Consider the following 19,612-nt stretch of genomic DNA (forward strand, 5'->3'; position numbering starts at 1 on the left):
TTGAATAATTTTTTCTATTAGTTTAATTGCTACATACCAAAGAGTGAGATAACACTTAAGGAATGGCAACTTGTTTGGAGTGGTCACTGAGATTCTTTGAACACACCTGATAAAATTTGCCAATTTACCAATATGCATTAAAACAACAACAACAACAAAACTCAAAGCTTGGTGCACCACTTTAAAATGATTTATTTGGTACCTAAAGCTGTGAACTTTTTGTTACTCTTGCTAGTGGGATAGGTGGAAAAATATAGAAGTTATGTACTTTTCATTGGATCTTCAGATTCATTCTTCTTCAAACAAACAAAAAGATTTTAAATATTTGGGATATCTAAACTAGAGAGGCAATTAAAAGAGAAAAAAAAAATGTTGGTTTTGCAGTGTTTTGTGGGGTTTGAAATAGTTGAAGTCTGGCAATGAATTCAATGACTTCACTGTATCCTGAAGGGATGTGAAGAACAAACACCTCTGGAGACAGCTTTTGAAAAATTGCATAAATCATGCTCTCCTGAAACACTGGATGTAAACTGTTTTGATGGTTCACTGAAAAATGTTTCAGTGGTCATTTTGTATAAGAAATAATATTTCACTCCCTTTCTATTTGTCTTGGATGAAATGTGTAACGACTGGGAAATTGATTAGTGGTTTGGGAGAACTTGCAAGAAGAAAGCAAAAAGGAGAAAAAGGTATAGAAAGGGAACTGCAGTTTCCCTCAGTCATTGCAAGAGACATGGTACAATCCATTTGGTTTTGACATTTTGCCATCAGATCTTTCCAAAGCTCTGCAACAGCATGGTCTCATTGTCAACAAAGGTCAGAACTGATATGAAGTGTAGAGTGTGGTTATGGGAACAAAATCCTATAATGGCTAGACTGAGTTGATACAGAACAGTTGGTACAGAAATGTTCAGGGTAAAATCACCAATTATGTAACTGCAAATGTATCACAAAAGACCTTTACAAGTAAAATATCTTCTAGATAACTTTCTCCTTTATGAAGGAGAAATAATGAAATAAATTTCTTCTTCTGAGGTATAGGTAACATACCCAGTGTGTTGAATTGCAATATAAACCAATTTACTGCTAATCAGGACATGCTAATCTTTCATCAATAGTTATCTTAATTACTTGCACAAATTGCAACAAACCAGAACTCTCTTCTAGTCTCTGGATAAATATAAGAAGTAAGGTTACTGCTACAGAAAGTTAAGCAAATTATGTGCATCCAATTCCTTATTGTGAAAATACTTCAGCTTTTAACTATGTATCTTCTGTGATACGTTTCTGTGAATGTTATTGTTAATACATGTTACTGTTTGAAACCTTCTGGTATACTTAAACACATAAAAGGTAAAGACTCAAGAAGAATTAGGAAAAAAACATTAGAAAAAAAAATATTTACTGAAAGGATTGTACAGCATTGGTATAGGCTACCTAGGGAAGTGGTTGAGTCACCATCCCTGGAGGTCTTAAAAAAATGTGTGGATTCAGCATGGTTTAGTGTTGAACTTTAGTACTAGGTTAAAGGTTGGACTAGATGGTCTTAGAGGTCTTTTCCGACGTTAATGATTTTAAGATTCCAAGAAGCATCAAGACAAGATTCCTTCCTACTCTCCAAGGGTAGGAAGGCTCTACAGACGGATCTGGACTGGCTGGATTGATGGACTGAGGCCAACTGTATGAGGTTCAGCAAGGCTATGTGCCAAGTCCTGCACTTGGGGTAAAATGATGCCATTCAACACTACAGGCTGGGGGAAAAGTGGCTGCAAAGCTGCCCTGCGAAAAGGGACCTGGTTGATAGAATCATAGAATCATAGAATAACCTGAGTTGGAAGGGACCCATAAGGATCATCAAGTCCAACTCCTGGCGCCGCACATGTCTACCAAAAGTTTAGATCATGTGACTAAGTGCACAGTCCAATCGCTTTTTAAATTCAGACAGGTTTGGTACAGTGACAACTTCACTGAGAAGCCTGTTCCAGTGTGCAACAACCCTCTCGGTGAAGAACCTCTTCCTGATGTCAAGCCTAAACTTCCCCTGCCTCAGCTTAACACCATTCCTGTGGGTCCCATCACTGGTATTTACAGAGAATAAGTTGCCTGCCTCTCCACTCCCCCTTGTGAGAAAGTTGTAGACTGTGATAAGGTCCCCTCTCAGCCAGGCTGAACAGGCTCAGTGACCTCAGCCGCTCCTCATATGTCTTCCCCACTAGGCCCTTCACCATCTTTGTCACCCTCCTCTGGACAGTCTCCAACAGTTTAATGTCCTTTTTGTACTGTTGTTGTGTTAAGGGGTGTAGCTGATTAACCGGTATGGGCCCGGTCAGATTCAGGGTACTGAACTATCACATTCATAGATTTCACCAATAACGCATTAACCGTCTGGGGTCCAGTTGGATTCACCAATAACGCATTAACTGTTAGGGGTCTGGTTGGATTCAGAACACTGAACTATCACAGTCATGGATTCACCAATAACATATAACCACCCTTACCCTAGTTGCACTTAATGAGAGCTATAACAATACAATCAAGTGTGATTTATTACAGCAACAGGTACACAGGTTCTTTGGATTGCCGGCGATAGTGACTGTCTGCAAAAGCAAGCTAGCATGCATGAAATACACAGATGTTACAGGTGTGCAACCTAGAAATTAACGCGTTAAAAGCATCAAAGACTCTATAAAGATTTATAACCAAGTGTTCAAATCTCACCCAAAGGTATCCTAATGGGGGGGAAGAAAGGCTCAGCCCGTCGACTGGTCCCAGGAGTCAGGAGGTCCTAAGGATGTTGTATTCCCTCAAGATGGTATCTCCCCTGACGGTGGTATCTTCCCTAACATCCCCTCTCTCTTAGGCCAATTTATATTATTTTCTATCTTTTAGGTGGAGCTTGACTGGCTCTAGTCAAGCATATCTTAGTTATGATTGGTGAAAAGTTCTCCCGTCTTCGTTTAAAGTAATAGGCTCTGAGAAATTCAGAGCACATGCTCAGTGAGGGGTGGTCGCACCTTGGAGGCAGGTAGCTTTTGGGATGGAGGTGTGTTTTGGTATTATAATGATATTGTAATGAGCAAAAGTACACTAGGGTACAGCATTTGTCAAAATATACCAGGTCCTTGGGTCAGGGTAGTAAAAAGTGCAGCGTATTGGTCTCGGTGTGCACAAGAACAATAGAGTCCCCACCTGGTTACAGAGCCTAGCCGTGGTGTCTTCACTCCACTCTACGCTCCATACTGTTCCTTAGAGGTAGCACACCAGGTTTCCCCAGTGTGATAGCATCTAAGGTTGGAAGCCTAGATGCTCAGGTAATGCAGCTACGCCCTACCCTGATAGCCTCTTCAGTGCTGTACATTTTCTTTAAAATGTGAATGTAAGTTTTATTTTCCTAGTTACTTCAGGCAATTATACCACAACTGTGCTGCCCAGAACTGCATACAGTACTCGAGATGAGGCCGGACCAGCACAGAGTAGAACGGGACAATCACCTCCCTTGACTGACTAGCAATGCTGTGCTTAATGCATCACAGGATACAGTTGGCCCTCCTGGCTGCCTGGGCACACTGCTGGCTCATGTTCAACTTGCTGTCAACCACAACCCACAGATCCCTCTCTGCGGGGCTTCTCTTTGGTGTCTCGTCACCTGGTCTGTACGTATTGCCAGGGTTGCCCCATCCCAGGTGCAGGACCTGGCATTTTATTTTTTTAAACTTCATGTGGTTGGTGATCGCCCAGCTCTCCAATCTGTCCAGGAGTCTCTGTGAGGCCTTTCCACTCTCATTCAAGTCCACAGCTGGCTAAATATGAGCCAAGCATCCTGGCTTGTATCAGAAATAGTGTGGCCAGCAGAACTAGGGGAGTGATTGTCCCTCCATCCTAGGATATGGTGAGGCTCAAATAATGTGTTCAGTTTTGTTCTCTCACTACAAGAAGGACATTGAGATGCTGGAGGGTGTCCAGAGAAGGGCAATGAAGCTGGTGAAGGTTCTAGAGGACAAGTCTTATGAGGAGTGGCTGAGGGAGCTGGTGTTTTTTAGCCTAGAGAAAAGGAGGCTCTGGGGAGGATCTTATCATGCTCTACTGTTACCTTAAAGGAGGCTACAGCAAGGTGGGTATCAGTCTCATCTCCCCAGCACTAATGATAAGGTAAGAGAAAACAATCTTAAGTTGCGCAAGAGAGGTTTAGGTTGGATATTAGGAAAAATCTATTTACCGAGAGGGTTGTGAATTATTAAAACAGGCTGCACAGGGGAGTAGGTCACCATCCATGGAGATATTCAAAAAATTTGTAGATGTAGTGCTATAATGACACGGTTTAATTGTAAACTTGGCAGAGCTAGGCTGAAGGCTGAACTAGATCTAAGAGGTGTTTTCTATCCTAAATGATTCTATGATATTTTCTGTTGGACAACTCACTCTTCCCTAGAAACATAGGAAGCACCTTAAACCAGAGAAAGGCCTTTTCTTCATGGGAATTCAATGAATAAAAGCTGACCAAGAGAAATAAAGAGTATCAAAACAAACAAACAAACAAACAAAAACAGCAAAAAAGATTTTATAAAATCTTTAGTGAGGTGGAGGAAAACTCTGAGTTGTTATCACAACTCTCTATTATTTCAAGTCTTCGTTCTCTACAGTCACTGCTACTGAGCTGATCAACAGAAAAAGTGAAAACAGGCCAGAAGGGACCACTGCAGGATCTAACCGGATTGTCTCTGCACTGAGTACACAATTTTACATCAATATTCCATGACATAGACTCTTGTGTCCCGTTGACTGAACAGAGTGGGAACTAGTGTAACTCTGATGACTTAGAAATTTTTAGGAGGAAGTGAAATTAATATCTTTTGGGTAGCAATTAGAAGTTGTTTCTAGTCACAAAAGAAATAAAGGTCTGAACCATCTTCCAATAGGAATGAATAGTGAGAACAAGGCTCTCACCAAGCCATATGTAGCTAGTGTAATGTGACATTATGAATTACATGTATAAGGCACTATGAAATAATTGCCTGCTTTTATGGGAATTGGATTCACTGACCTTGGAGGTTCTTGCTAGTCTTATGTTCCGTGTATTTTTGATCACAATGGTGGAAAGGGTGCACTCAGCCCTTGTCCTCTGAGACTGAAACTCAATTTTTCTTCATTATACAGTCACCTAACCCTATCATTTGTTTTTTGTTTGTCTCTCTCTTTTTTTTTTTTTTCTTTTTCACTACACTATGTACTAATTTTTCATGTGTACATTTTTATTTGTGCTGTAGCAATATTTTTTTTTATTAATTTCACATTTTTCCCTCGCAGATTTCCTGTTTTTCAACCCAAAGTAGAATTCAAATTTAATACTATTTCAGTCAAGCTTAAATTCATATAGACCAAGTAGATTCAGAATCAGACATAAAAAATTTCTTCAACCTTACTTTAACAAAAGGTATTATGATATCAAGTGGGCACTTGACAAATCTAGAAGCTTTATTATACAGCTTTGTATAATCAAGTTTTTTTTTAATCAAGTCTGAAACACATAACTAATATGGTATGATGGAAAGGTTTTACAGAGTAACTTTGCTATGTCATGTTGGTAGTATAGTAGCAGCTAAGTAAATATGGATACTTAATGGAGTATGCTGCCAGAGCATTGTATATCAAATTAATGGCCCTATTTATAACTTGCGTTAAAGTTTCCACTGCCCTGTTTTAAGACCGGAGACTATTTTTTATTTTTATTTTTTAAGTTGATATGGAGTGATTCTTTTTTTTTTTTTTTTCCACCTTTATCAGTTCTGAGATTAAGCACTGCATTTTGAGCTGTCATAAATTGTTATCACCCTTCTGAAGACAATGAAGCAATTCCAATTTACACTAACTGAAATCTGTTCAAACAAAATGAAGAACCTGATCCCTAAAGGAAAGTAGGTACATAGTTTCTCTGACTACAGTGATAGTTGGGTGCTTGAGAACATTTTAGGAGTTAGGCAGAGGTGGTCTATTTGTACAATGAACTTCTGTAATTAGTGGTTGTCTTATTTATGTATTAGGAAAAAATGTTGGTCTAGCACCATACATAAGCTGCCAGGCTAAAAAAATATAGAGAATATCAACTTTAAACGAGTTACCTCCTGATACTAAAATGAAAAAAAATAAATAAAAATCATGAGTTTAAAGAAGGGTGTCTGTTCATACACACAGTTCATATTCTTTATGAATTTAAATAGCCGTACCTAGTAACAGTACAATTAATTCATTGTATTGCACTATTACAGTGCTATTTTTCTCACATTTGCAAAGGTCTATGTATCAGTACTGGAAACATCATGTGATATACATAATCAATTTTTCCAGAGAAGAGTTACAAAGACAGTGAAAGGCCTAGAGGGGAAGATGCATGAGGAGCAGCTGAGCTTACTTGGCCTCTTCAGCCTGAAAAAGAGGAGGCTGAACCTCATCATGGCCTACAGCTTCTTAACAAGGAAGAGTGGAAGGGCAGGTACTGATTTATTCTCTCTGGTGACCAGTGACAGGACCCAAGGGAATGGAGTCAAGCTGTGACAGGGGAATTTCAGGCTGAATAGGTTCTTCACCGAGGGGGGTGGTTGTGCACTGGAACAGGCTCCCCAGGAGCCTGTCACAGCACCAAGCCTGCCAGAGTTTAAGAAGCATTTGGACTACGCTTTTAGTCATATGGTCTGAATATCTGGTTAGACCTGTGTAGAACCAGGAGCTGGACTCAATGGTCCTTGTGGGTCCCTTCCAACTCAGGGTATTCTATGATTCTATGATCAATATTTCATAAGTAATAAAATAAAAATAATAATAATAAAATTAAATTGAAAAAACACACATAAAGAAAACAGCTTTGGATGCTTACCTGTCTTCATACAGTTTCTCCCTTCATATAACACATTTACTGAATAATCAAAATAGGGTTATAGGTATATATGATGACATGAAATCCCAGTGTTGTTTATCCACAACCAAACAGTATGACCTTAAGATAAACTTCAAGTCCTGATAGTCACAATGATTGCAGATCAGCTTACAACATCACTGTACCATGGTAGCAGATGTTTGCAATTGTACTTGTTCCACCACCTCTCTAATGATGTGCAATTGTCTTGAGGGAAAAGCAAAAAGCTAACCTAATGTAAGGATCAAAAAAGTGTTTGTTTGAACAAATTAAGTGAAGATATACAAAGCATGAGATCTCTAAATAAGGCACACCTCTAGGTATGAATTTGTTTGACAGTATCTTTCATCAAGCTTACAAGAAATTGAGATACTAAAAGTACATCATAATATGAATTAGTGTATCTTATGCTTTGGTTGTTTAATCTCAATTAATATGAACTTAATATTAAGTCAACATAAATCTAGCTGCTATTCTCAAATGTGTTTCAGAATCACTTCCTTGCAATGAAGGATGCTTTCATTTTATGTTTCACATAACACAAAGGGATACATTTGCATTGTACCTTTCTCATTTCACCTCACCTTCCAATATTATAATTTTGAAGACTTCTTACCTTCTTCCTAGTGATACACAGCCCATAGTTGTGCTTTCAAACCAGAGGCATGGGAAAATACATCAAGTTAACAGCTATTTTGTTACTGACTTTTTTAAAAAAGAAAAGAATGGGGAGAGAGGGAAGGAAGTAAAAAGAAAAAAAAAAAACACCAACAACAAAAAAAGAAAACCTTTAAGTGATCCTATTACATTTTTGTATCTTTATTTGTACTTCAGAAAAAATTTTGATACTGTTTTACACAGCATTCTGTAGAAACTGGCTGCTCATGACTTGTATGGATGTGTCATCTGATGGGTAAAAATCTGTCTGGATGGCTGGGCCAAAGCAGTTCTTGTGAATGGATTTAAATCTGCTTGGGGGCTAGTCACAGGTGATGTTCCCCAGGGCTCAGTATAGGGGCCAGTTTTGTTTAATATATTTATCAATGATCTTGATGAGGGGATTGAGGACACCCTCAGTAAGTTCATAGACAACACCAAGTTGGGTGGAGGTGTTGATCTGCTTGAGGGTAGGAAGGTTTACAGAGTGATCTGTGTAGGCTAGATTGATGCGTTGTTTCCAGTTGCATGATATTCAACAAAGCTAAATGCTTGGTGCTGCACTTGGATCATAATTACCCCATACAGTGGTACAGTCTTGGGGAAGAGTAGCTGGGAAGTTGTCCAGCAGTAAAGGACCTGGGGGTGCAGGTTGATAGCCATCTGAACACACGCTGGCAGAGTGCTCAGGTGGCAAGAAGACCAATGGCATCCTGGCCTGCATCAGAAATAGTGTGGCCAGCAGGACTAGGGAAGTGATTGTCCCTCAGTACTCAGCCCTGGTGTGAGCATATGTCTAATATTGTGTTCAGTTTTCAGCCCCTTGCTACATGATTGATATTGAGTTGCTGGAATGCATTCAGAGAAGAGTAATGAGGCTAATGAAGGGACTAGAAAACAGGACATACAAGGAACAGCTGAGGGAACACGGTTTGTTTAGTGTTGAGAAAAGGAAGGTGGGGGGAGACCTCATCACTCTCCATAACTACCTGAAAGGCAGCTGTGGCAAGGTGGGTTTTGCTTTTCTCATGTGACAAGTTTATTTTCTCATGTGACAAGGTTTAGATGGTGGCCCTTCTCCAGCTCATTCACAAAAAAAAACAGTCTGCTTCAAGAATAAGAATTCATCAAAGACATCTGTTCCTTGTTTCAGTGGTAAAACAGACTCCTTCTTCCAGTAACACATAATTCAATACATTGATAAAGCCAATCCAATGCATTTGATTTTATGTCTGTGCCAGGCTTGGATTTATAAAGCAAACCTATCATTGCAAAAATAGACATTGCATTCTTATTTGTCATATGTTGCTTGAACAGTTAGCACTGTACTCAGTTTATGAATAACCTAGCATTTTGACACAACATGCACTATGTACGTAAATATACCAACCCAGTCCAATCCATAAATATGACTTTGACTTGAATATATGAGTGGTCTTTTTGAAGATGTCTTCAGCAAGACAGGTCAGAGAATAAAACTTTCCCAAAGTTTGCACATCACTGAACTACTTGAGGCAACTACCTGTGCAAAATACAACAATAAGTAGAGATAGTCCCACAGCTGCAAGTAATGCTGTTGTCTGTAAAGTATTATTTAACTTTCTTCATACCTAAGGACAACAAGTCACTCAAAGTCCATATTCTCATCAGCTTGATCTAATCTCAGTACTTTAGGCTAGTGGATGCTGATATGTTAAAAAAAAATAAAAAATTCTTTTGGCTCAAGGTACTCATCAGCCATCTGGAACTGCTTCCCCAGTCTCATCCACAATGTAAATGAGATATAGTATCTGTTATGTTTCATCTACTGATACTAATACATTAATGTGGATGTTACAGCTTGAGCCCCTGAGAAGAAATTGTCTTCACATCACTCACTGGCTTGAGATCACATCCCATTACTTTTAATGACTCTGTGGCATTTAAGGCCACTCAATCTTTAATACGGAAGATTCCTGTGATGTCAGTGAAAAGGTAGCTACCTGTTCTTTGTTCCTTATCTTTTTTTTTTTTTTTTTTTTTTCATCCCCAAGAAATGATCATATTCTGTGAAAGTAATTTCCATATTTACACTGATACCTTTTTACTGTTTGAGAGTAATATATCTGAAACTTTCTTTCTTTATCCTAAAATTAAGCAAAGGGGAAGCAAGATTTAAAGTATCAGGGAATTTGTTAACTGAATTAGTAAGGAGATTTAGATAGAAGATAAAAAACAATCTGTTTAATATGTCACCTGTCTTTGATTTGTGATATAGGTATATTTGTTATATAGGTATAGATTTGTGATATAGGTATATTTTGATATAGGTACAGATTTGTGACTAGTTAAGATGGGGGATGGGGCTGAAACAAGGCTTGTTGGAGCTGTGCCAGGGGAAACAATGGCAAGTCCGGGGGATAAGGCAATGGCCCAGCTGAAGTGCATCTACACCAATGCATGCAGCATGGGTAACAAACAGGAGGAGCAGGAAGCCATTGTGCAGCAGGCAGGCTATGACTTGGTTGCCATCACGGAGACGTGGTGGGACCACTCTCATGACTGGAGTGCTGCAATGACTGGCTATAAGCTCTTCAGAAGGGACAGGCAGCACAGAAGGGGTGGTGGTGTGACTCTCTATATTAGAGAATCTTTTGATGTTGTGGAACTCGAGGCTGGGAATGACAAGGTTGAGTCCCTTTGGGTTAGGATCGGCGGGAAGGCCAACAAGGCTAGCATCCTGGTCGGGGTCTGTTATACATGTAGACTGCCGAACCAGGATGAGGAGACGGATGAGGAGTTCTACAGGCAGCTGACAGAAGTTGCGAAATCATCGGCGCTTGTGCTCGTGGGGGACTTCAACTTCCCAGACATATCCTGGAAGCACAACACAGCCCAGAGAAAGCAGTCTAGGAGGTTTCTGGAGAGTGTGGAAGCTGACGCAGCTGGTTAGTAAGCCCACTAGGGGAGGTGCCCCGCTAGACCTTCTCTTCACAAACAGAGAAGGACTGGTGGGAGATGTGGTGGTCGGAAGCTGTCTTGGGCAGAGTGACCATGAAATGGTGGAGTTCTCTATTCTTGGCAAGGCCAGGAAGGAGACCAGTAAAACCGCTGTATTGGACTTCTGGAGGGCTGACTTTGAGTTGCTCAGGACACTGGTTGACAGAGTCCCTTGGGAGGCAGTTCTGAAGGGCAGAGGAGTCCAGGAAGGCTGGGTGCTCTTCAAGAAGGAAATCTTAATGGCGCAGGAGCAGTCTGTCCCCACGTGCCCAAAGACGAGCCGGAGTGGAAGAAGACTAGCCTGGCTCAACAGAGAGTTGCAGCCTGAGCTTAGGAGAAAAGAGGGTTTATAATCTTTGGAAAAAAGGGCGGGCGACTGAGGAGGACTATAAGGATGTTACGAGGCTGTGCAGGGACAAAATTAGAAAGGCCAAAGCTCATATGGAGCTCAATCTGGCTACTGCCGTTAAAGACAACAAAAAATCTTTTTACAAATACATTAATGCAAAATGGAGGACTAAGGAGAATCACCATCCTTTACTGGATGCAGGGGGAAACCTTGTTACAAAAGATGAGGAAAAGGCGGAGGTGCTTAATGCCTTCTTTGCCTCAGTCTTTAGCGGCAATACCGGTTGTTTTCTGGATACTCAGTACCCTGAGCTGGCAGAAGGGGATGGGGAGCAGAATGTGGCCCTCACTATCCATGAGGAAATGGTTGGCAACCTGCTATGGCACTTGGATGTGTGCAAGTCAGTGGGGCCGGATGGAATCCACCCGAGGATACTGAGAGAACTGGCGGAGGAGCTGGCCAAGCCACTATCCATCATTTATCAACAGTCCTGGCTATCGGGGGAGGTCCCAGTTGACTGGCGGCTAGCAAACGTGACACCCATGTACAAGAAGGGCCAGAGGGCAGACCCAGGCAACTATAGGCCTGTCAGTTTGACTTCAGTGCCAGGGAAGCTCATGGAGCAGATTATATTGAGTGTCATCACGCAGCACTTGCAGGGGAAGCAGGCGATCAGGCCCAGTCAGCATGGGTTTATGAAAGGCAGATCCTGCTTGACGAACCTGATCTCCTTCTATGACAAAGTGACGCGTTGGGTGGATGAGGGAAAGGCTGTGGATGTGGTCTACCTTGACTTCAGCAAGGCTTTTGACACCATTTCCCACAGCATTCTCCTCAAGAAACTGGCTGCTCATGGCTTGGACTGGCATACGCTTCATTGGGTCAAAAACTGGCTGGATAGCCAGGCCCAAAGAGTCGTGGTGAATGGAATTAAATCCAGTTGGAGGCCAGTCACTAGTGGCGTTCCCCAGGGCTCGGTGCTGGGGCCGGTCCTCTTTAATATCTTCATTGATGGTCTGGATGAGGGCATTGAGTGCACCCGCAGTAATTTCACAGATGACACCAAGTTAGGTGCATGTGTCGATCTGTTTGAGGGTAGGAAAGCTCTGCAGGAGGATCTGGATAGGCTGGACTGATGGGCTGAGGTCAACTGCATGAAGTTCAACAAGGCCAAGTGCCGGGTCCTCCACCTGGGGCGCAATAACCCCAAGCAGAGCTACAGGCTGGGGGATGAGTGGTTGGAAAGCTGCCTGGCGGAGAAGGACCTGGGAGTACTGGTGGATAGTCGGCTGAATATGAGCCAGCAGTGTGCTCAGGTGGCCAAGAAGGCCAACAGCATTCTGTCTTGCATAAGAAGCAGTGTGGCCAGCAGGGCTAGGGAAGTGATTGTCCCCATGTACTTGGCTCTGGTGAGGCCGCACCTTGAGTACTGTGTTCAGTTTTGGGCCCCTCGCTACAAAAAGAACATTGAGGTGCTTGAGCGAGTCCAAAGAAGGGTGACGAAGCTGGTGAGGGGTCTGGAGAACAAGTCGTACGAGGAGGGGCTGAAGGAGCTGGGCTTGTTCAGCCTGAATAAAAGGAGGCTCAGGGGTGACCTTACTGCTCTCTACAGGTACGTTAATGGAGGCTGTAGTGAGGTGGGGGTTGGTCTATCCTCCCACATGCCTGGTGACAGGACGAGGGGGAACGGGCTAAAGTTGTGCCGGTGTGTTTTAGGTTGGATATTAGGAAGAACTTCTTTACTGAGAGGGTTGTGAGGCATTGGAATGGGCTGCCCAGGGAAGTGGTGGAGTCACCATCCCTGGAAGTCTTTAAAAGACGTTTAGATGTAGAGCTTAGGGATGTGGTTTATTGGAGGTCTTGTTAGTGTTAGTCAGAAGTTGGACTTGATGATCTTGAGGTCTCTTCCAACCTAGAAATTCTGTGATTCTGTGATTCTGTCATATGTTAAATGAGACAAATTCAGTCTAGTAACATCATACCTGCATAAATAATCCTTCCCCACTGAAGTAAGTTTAAATCAATGTGCAAATAATCATTATGGCTCTGTCCTTGAAAAGCAGTATTTGAAAGTTCTGCAGTCAGCCATATTTTTAATGATGAAGTACCATGCAGGATTGAGCCCCATCAGAACAGGATAACAGTCTTTGAAGGAAACAGAGGGTGTGTTACAATCCAGTACGATTTAACTTTTAAATGAAAACTCACTATATGTCAGGAATTTAACACACTTGTATAATATTACAAATCACCTTTAGTGTAAAAGGAAAACAAAAAAGTACAAAGTGCAAGTATAATTTGTCATTTAGCTTAGATAATTTAAATATTATTTTCCTGTATTAAAAAACTGCTTTCCAAATTCAGAGTGGAAATGAACTTTAAATTTATTCTAAGGTTTCAAAGTGAGCTTTCTGCACAGAACTATGTGAACTAGAAAATATAACCGATTTGTTTTTGCTAGTTATGGAAATGCATTGCAATCAATCAAGAAAAGTAAAACATGCATCTGTATTCAATAAGGTAAATGTGTGTTAATAATAAATATTCAAAAATCTTGCAAATTTTTCTTATTCATATAACCCACGTCTACTTGAGCAACCCCAGGGTCTTGAGCAGAATTATTTAAATTAGCTGGGAAGTAGGATAGCAACTATTTATTTGGAGATGATGGCTTTGGGAGAACATTTCAGCTCACAGCAGTTTATATCATTATGTGTGGCTACAGCATTTAATAAAACACACATGATAATTTTAAAAGTGAAGGAACTAACAAGACCTTAGTTTGTCCATGCTGAGGGTGGTTCACCTGATCAGATGCAATAGTGTGCAGTCTGGGATTAGGACAACTATAAAGCTAGTATTTTCTTCTTCCAGGCTATTCTTTCATCTTCTTGTTATATTTCTGTTTTTTTTTTTTTTTATTTATTTATTTATTTATTTTTATTTTTATTTTTATTTTTATTTTTATTTTGAAACAAACTATAATGTTTTATTTCAAAGTAAAATGGAGCTAAAAATATATTTTTAATTTTCCATTTTATCTTAAACAATATTAATAGAAATTCATTTACATTTTCAATTTATATCCAAAAAGAGAATGATAGAAATCATTTCTGTTAAATACTCTCTCACATCCTGGAAAAACAAATTTTCTTCTCTGATATCAGCAGCTCTAAACAAATGACAGGATGAGATAATCCTGCAGCTTTAGCTCTCATATGCTCTGTACTTGATTCAAGGATGGATTTGATTCTGGCATTTTTTGCTTATGCCACACATCCATATCTTCAGCTTGGAAGGGAGAGTGACATGTTAGCAAACAATACTCATTCTTATTTGGTAAAGAGAAGTCTTTTCTGAATTTTAGCTCTGCTATTGTTTATCTCTTTTTCACATTACTGATGCACACTGTTATTTTTATGCTTTCTGCATTCAGTTGCAGGGTTGGCATTTAACTTCATGACTAAACTATCACATTCAATATTGTTCTTTACTCAGCACAACCTATTTAGAGTTTGTTTGTGTGGCAGTATATGATATGCACTTGCTACCTGCAGTACTATCTAATTACAAATGCAGTTTTCACAGACTGCTGGAGACTTTTGAATAAATTAAGTTTTAACACTGACATCAAATAAACTTGCAAAATTTAAAACAGAATTAGTTTCAGAGTTTTTCAAGGGAAAAATAATGGTGTTTTTATTGCTGCTGTTTACTATGTTGTTATTTACTGATGTTGGATGTCAGTATGGAAAGACACCAGTACCAGTTAACAGTTTAATTAGAATTGAAAAGGTATATTTGTAATTGTGTTCTCATTCCAGTCAGCTGCAAACGACTGCTACAGACCCAAGTGAAATAAGAAAAAAAGTAAAAGCAAACTATTTTAAATACCTTCTTCAAAGCTGTCATATTAAAGTAACAATATTCAGAATATTTCCTGATTGGAACATTTTATATAACAACACATACACAGGAATAGAAGATTAACAAATTTCATGATACAGCTGGAAAGAAACAGGCTACCATAACACCTTGGTTTCAAAACAGGCTAATTTGATCAGAACTAAACTAATAGCTTTGAGATTTCTGCTACAAATATAGTTTACATAGTCAGATTAATCTCACCGAATTCAAGATTGTATTGTACATGTTCATAAACAGAAATGTTTGTGAATTCAAATTAAAACTTGTACGTCGGGTATTAAAAAAAAAAATAAAATATGTGAGAGCTGGGATGTTATTTCAGTTTTGCAAAAAGACTTAGCTTTCCATTCTGCAGTATTCCATATTTTGTTCTTGTGCCAATAGAATCATAGAATTATTCGCTACAATCTAGAGCAAAACCATAATTTTATACATCCCAGTTGTGTACCTCCAGTTTTCTATCTGCTCATTGCCTATACTGTTTTGGCCTGTATTAGAAGTATGGGATCAAATATCAGCATCAAGCATTCTTGATGTCATATCTGAAGTCCATGGTCAAAATGTGGGCTTGCCTGAAAGCAGTGTGGATGCTCAGTAAGCATGGACATGAGAGTGGGTTGAGTAAGGCCCATTGTATACTGGGATCATTGTATAACCTGTGTATACATAAGCTGAAGAGCAGTGCTTTTGTTCCTCAGGTAAGTGGGTTTATATATTTTATATAAAAATATATTTTTATTTGTTCAGTCATGTCATAAACAATACTCTGTAATGAACCATAGTGAGGACCATTATACTATCTTCTATACTATCTCTACTTCTATCTATACTTTGCTACTACTTCTATACTATCTTCTGACACCATGATCTGATTTTAATTATTGTCTGTGTAAACAGTTTTAAATGAAAATTTGCTGATGTGAAAATTCAGCATTTTTCAAGTCCAGTTACATATATTTTTTTTTTGTTGTTTTTGTTTTTGTCTATTGGTAAGAATTAGAGAGAGGTGATTTTATAGCACACAGATAAAAAGGCTTTGTAATTGTAAAGCAGGCTTGAAATTTTATAAAAATACAGCTTTTGTTTCTGCATATATAGTATAACTGTTCAATTTAAAAACAAGAATAAAAATAAAGGGTGTAAGTCTGGGTATGAAGAAATCTGTGAAGAGTTAATCAGAAATACTGGCTCTTTCTAGAGATAGAAGAGAGAAAAAAAATGGTCTGCAAAAGAAGCAAATCCTGAAGCAGATCCTAACCTTTGTTGAGATTAGTTTTCAATGAAATAAGGTGGCCTGTCACAGAGAAACTTAGGGGCAGATTTTTAAAAAACTGCCAGGGAATATGTGCTGGACTGAAGAAATCCCTGTGAAATCATGCTGAAGCCTTTCTAGTTGGACAACACAGATTCCACATTTTCACACCTGTCAGTCTGCTCAGAGCAGTGCTACACCTGAGCTATGGTAAATGTATTGCTGTTATGTGAAAATGTGTATCTACCCTCTGAGAAATTTTGTCTGTGACTTGTGTTTGGCCCTAATTTTGTTTTTCTAACTTACATACAGATTCCTAATGAGGTTGACATATGTTGTAATTGGTGCATTTGCTTCCAATAACACTCCTTAATTTTATCTGGTCTTCTTCCAATATACAGATTTTAAAGAAACTACTGCTGAAAAAGCTCATGGCTCATGGAGCAGAACTTTTGTTTCTGGGAGGGAAGGACAAGATTGGCTTCTCTTTCCAGTGAAAACAGCCTTTCAAAGCCATTTGTCCAAGAATCATCTGGGAGTTGTAAGTCTCTTATTAGAAAAACACAGATGTTGGGACTGGAAATTAATTTTGTGGCTTTGTTTGTCGCCTCCTGGAATGGAATTAAACTAGTGTCCCAAAGAGTGTTCTCTGTAATGGCTAGCCTGTTTTCTTGTTTGCTGGTTTGTTCATCCCTCATTGACATCCATGCAGTGTGAAAATGAAGCATGTCCTCCCTGCTTCAACAACTCTGAAATCCACTGGTCTTTCTGCTCTCATGGAGCTGGAGGAGGAGATCTGTGTGTATTGCTGAAATCTCTAGCAGGCATATTTAATTTCTCTTTACTTGTTGCTACCCTTTGTCACACATAGCCATGTTGCAAAACAAAGGCATTTTAAAATCTCTGCATTCTGTTAATCAACATCAGTCCACATCACAATCGCTTAGGTAAATTGTTTTTCAGTTCATGACTCACTGGTGCAGGTGAGCAACACCAGAGAATGCACTGTCAGAGATGCTTTTGGAAACAGAGCTGCAGAGAACGCCCCTCCTTTGAAAACATCTAATACTCTTTCTTTGCAAACAGTACTAAATTGAAGATTATTAGCTGTATAAAATCCAGACTGGGAATTTCAAGCTGCTGACACTGTGGCATTGAATATACAGAACTCAGCAGCAAGACGCCAGCAGCAATCTGAAACAACCTTCACCAGACCCCCCTGCCCCCTCCCCCCACCTAATAACTACCGATTCAGAGCATCATTGGATGTGCAGCCTCCCAAGGTTATTGAACAATCCTATTTCTGCTAATAGTAGGCACTCCTAGTTCTTTTATAATTAGTCACCACGGAGCTTTTATAAAGGTTATTGGGTTGAAAGCTGATGCTATGATTTGTTTTAAGGAGGAAGGAAAACACACAGACACATGCACTCACACATTCACACACAAACAGAGCAAAGGAAATTAGCCTTCTACCACTCATTAGCAATAGTCACAGTTACCTCCGGCATTTTGTGTATACATTGCAGCCCTTTTATGCTCTGTATCCTCTGAGTGATTATTGTGCTGGGAGAAGCTGGGACCTGAACATCTGCAGCTCCCCTAAAGCCACTTAGCTGGTACACTCTGCATGATTTGCAATGGCCACCTAACTTAAACACAACAGATATTCCCAGATCTAGCAGTGAGAACATTAAATCTTTCCTCCAGCAGACAACATGACTGCACTTCCTACTGCGGATAAGTGGGAGCTTGTGTTCTGTATGTTGTAAACTGCAAGTGGCTGGAGAGAGTAGAGGTTGCCACCTTAATGGTGATATTTCTCATTTATTCCATTTTAAATAAAAGTTTCACAACTTTGCCTTGTGATTCAGCAATGGAATGGTCAGCAAGCTAGTGTGACATCAGACTGATGCTGTCTGTTTTAGATCTCCCCCTTAAGGTCAATGGAATGAGGTGTGAATAGAAAAACAGGCTCATCAATAATAAAATATTTTATTTTTCCAGACTGATGAGCTGTAAGTCAGATTGTTAGCACACTGTAATGTGTGGATGCAGGCAGATTTTAATACCCATAAAGACAGCTGTATCTGCAACATGGGAAGCTTAAATTTTAGCTTAAATATTTAGAAAATGAATACTGAAATGATAGATCTGATGATTCCACAGTGTTTCTACCCTAATAAGCACTGAAAAGCATAACCGAAAAAGCACAGACTGGATTTGGGGCCCAACTGGTCTATTTTTTTTGCTGTTGAAGAAAAGCACAGCTCAGTGCTGCTGTTTTGCAGAAATCTACCACAAAAGCATTGGCTGGGGGAACACGTGCAGGCCTGTAGTAACGAGAGTGCTCTGCACAGTCTCAGGGATGTGTGCTTGCTCTAAATACATCCATGCAAACACATCAACATCTGTCTGCCATTGCCCTTGCAATGATTGCACTACTTGCGTTTTAATGCAGAAATCCTTTGCAGAGTTTGCCTAAGTAATGCACACAGTTTGTTAAAATGAGTTCAATTGCTCTCTCTTCTTCTGGGCCTTCCCGAGTCTCAAAGAGAACCAAAAGGTAGGATTTCTTACTGAGCACCAGGAAACACATAGGCTGTGTTTTCTGTTGGGGAATGTGCAGTGTTATCCAAGTTTTCTGTTTGCAATGAAAAACCAAGTTATCCAACCACAGGAGATGCATAACTCTGCAATGATGTAATTCATTTTCTAAAACAACCAGGAAGGGCCATACATTTTCCTAGATTTATAAGTATTCAATTACCAATGAGATTTCATCCCTAAACTACAAAAATTAAAGCGTTGGTTCATACCGCAAAATTACTTCTCAGGTCATGTTTGCTAAACTGAACACATATTCTTAGAAGTCTCAGATGGAAAGCTTCTTAAAGCCACTCTTAACAACTTGTGTAATTTGAGAGACAAATTTATTTCCTCATTGCCTATATCTACATTTTCATTTCAAAGGCTACTATTTTGCATTCAGTTCCAGCATGCTCAGCCGTTGTCTCCCCCTATCTCATTGTTATCAGATGTTCTTCAGGTTGACAGTTATTACTGTGTGCCAAGGGAAAACGAAGTTAACAGTTATATGTGCTTTTTCCATGATCAGCATGCATGATATCATCCTAATCAATGTATCATTCAGTAGTCTTACCTTGTTTCCAAGCTTGATTTAAGATGTTTTGAAAACAAAATCAGAGTGTGTGTCATTCTGTTCTTTACTCTCTTTCACAAATAATTTGAAAAGCTATATAGTGCTGAAGCTACTGTGATTCATTAAACTAATATTCTGTTTCTGGCAAATGACCTGTGTCCCGTGAAAGGATATAAAGTAGAAAAAAATTGGACTTGATTATTTTTTTTTAAAGTGATACTAGAAAGGTTTCATTTGTGAATGAAATATGAGGAAAATGTATTGATAGTATGCAATAGTGCTTTAGTATTCAAACTATGTCAGAAAATATTTTTGTTTCATCAGTTTCATTATCTTAGACGATGTCTCTAGATTTTCTCTGATTTTTTTTTTCCTTAC

This window comes from Netta rufina (genome assembly GCF_964035555.1).
Source record: "Netta rufina genome assembly, chromosome: 5".
Classification (NCBI taxonomy): Eukaryota; Metazoa; Chordata; class Aves; order Anseriformes; family Anatidae; genus Netta; species Netta rufina.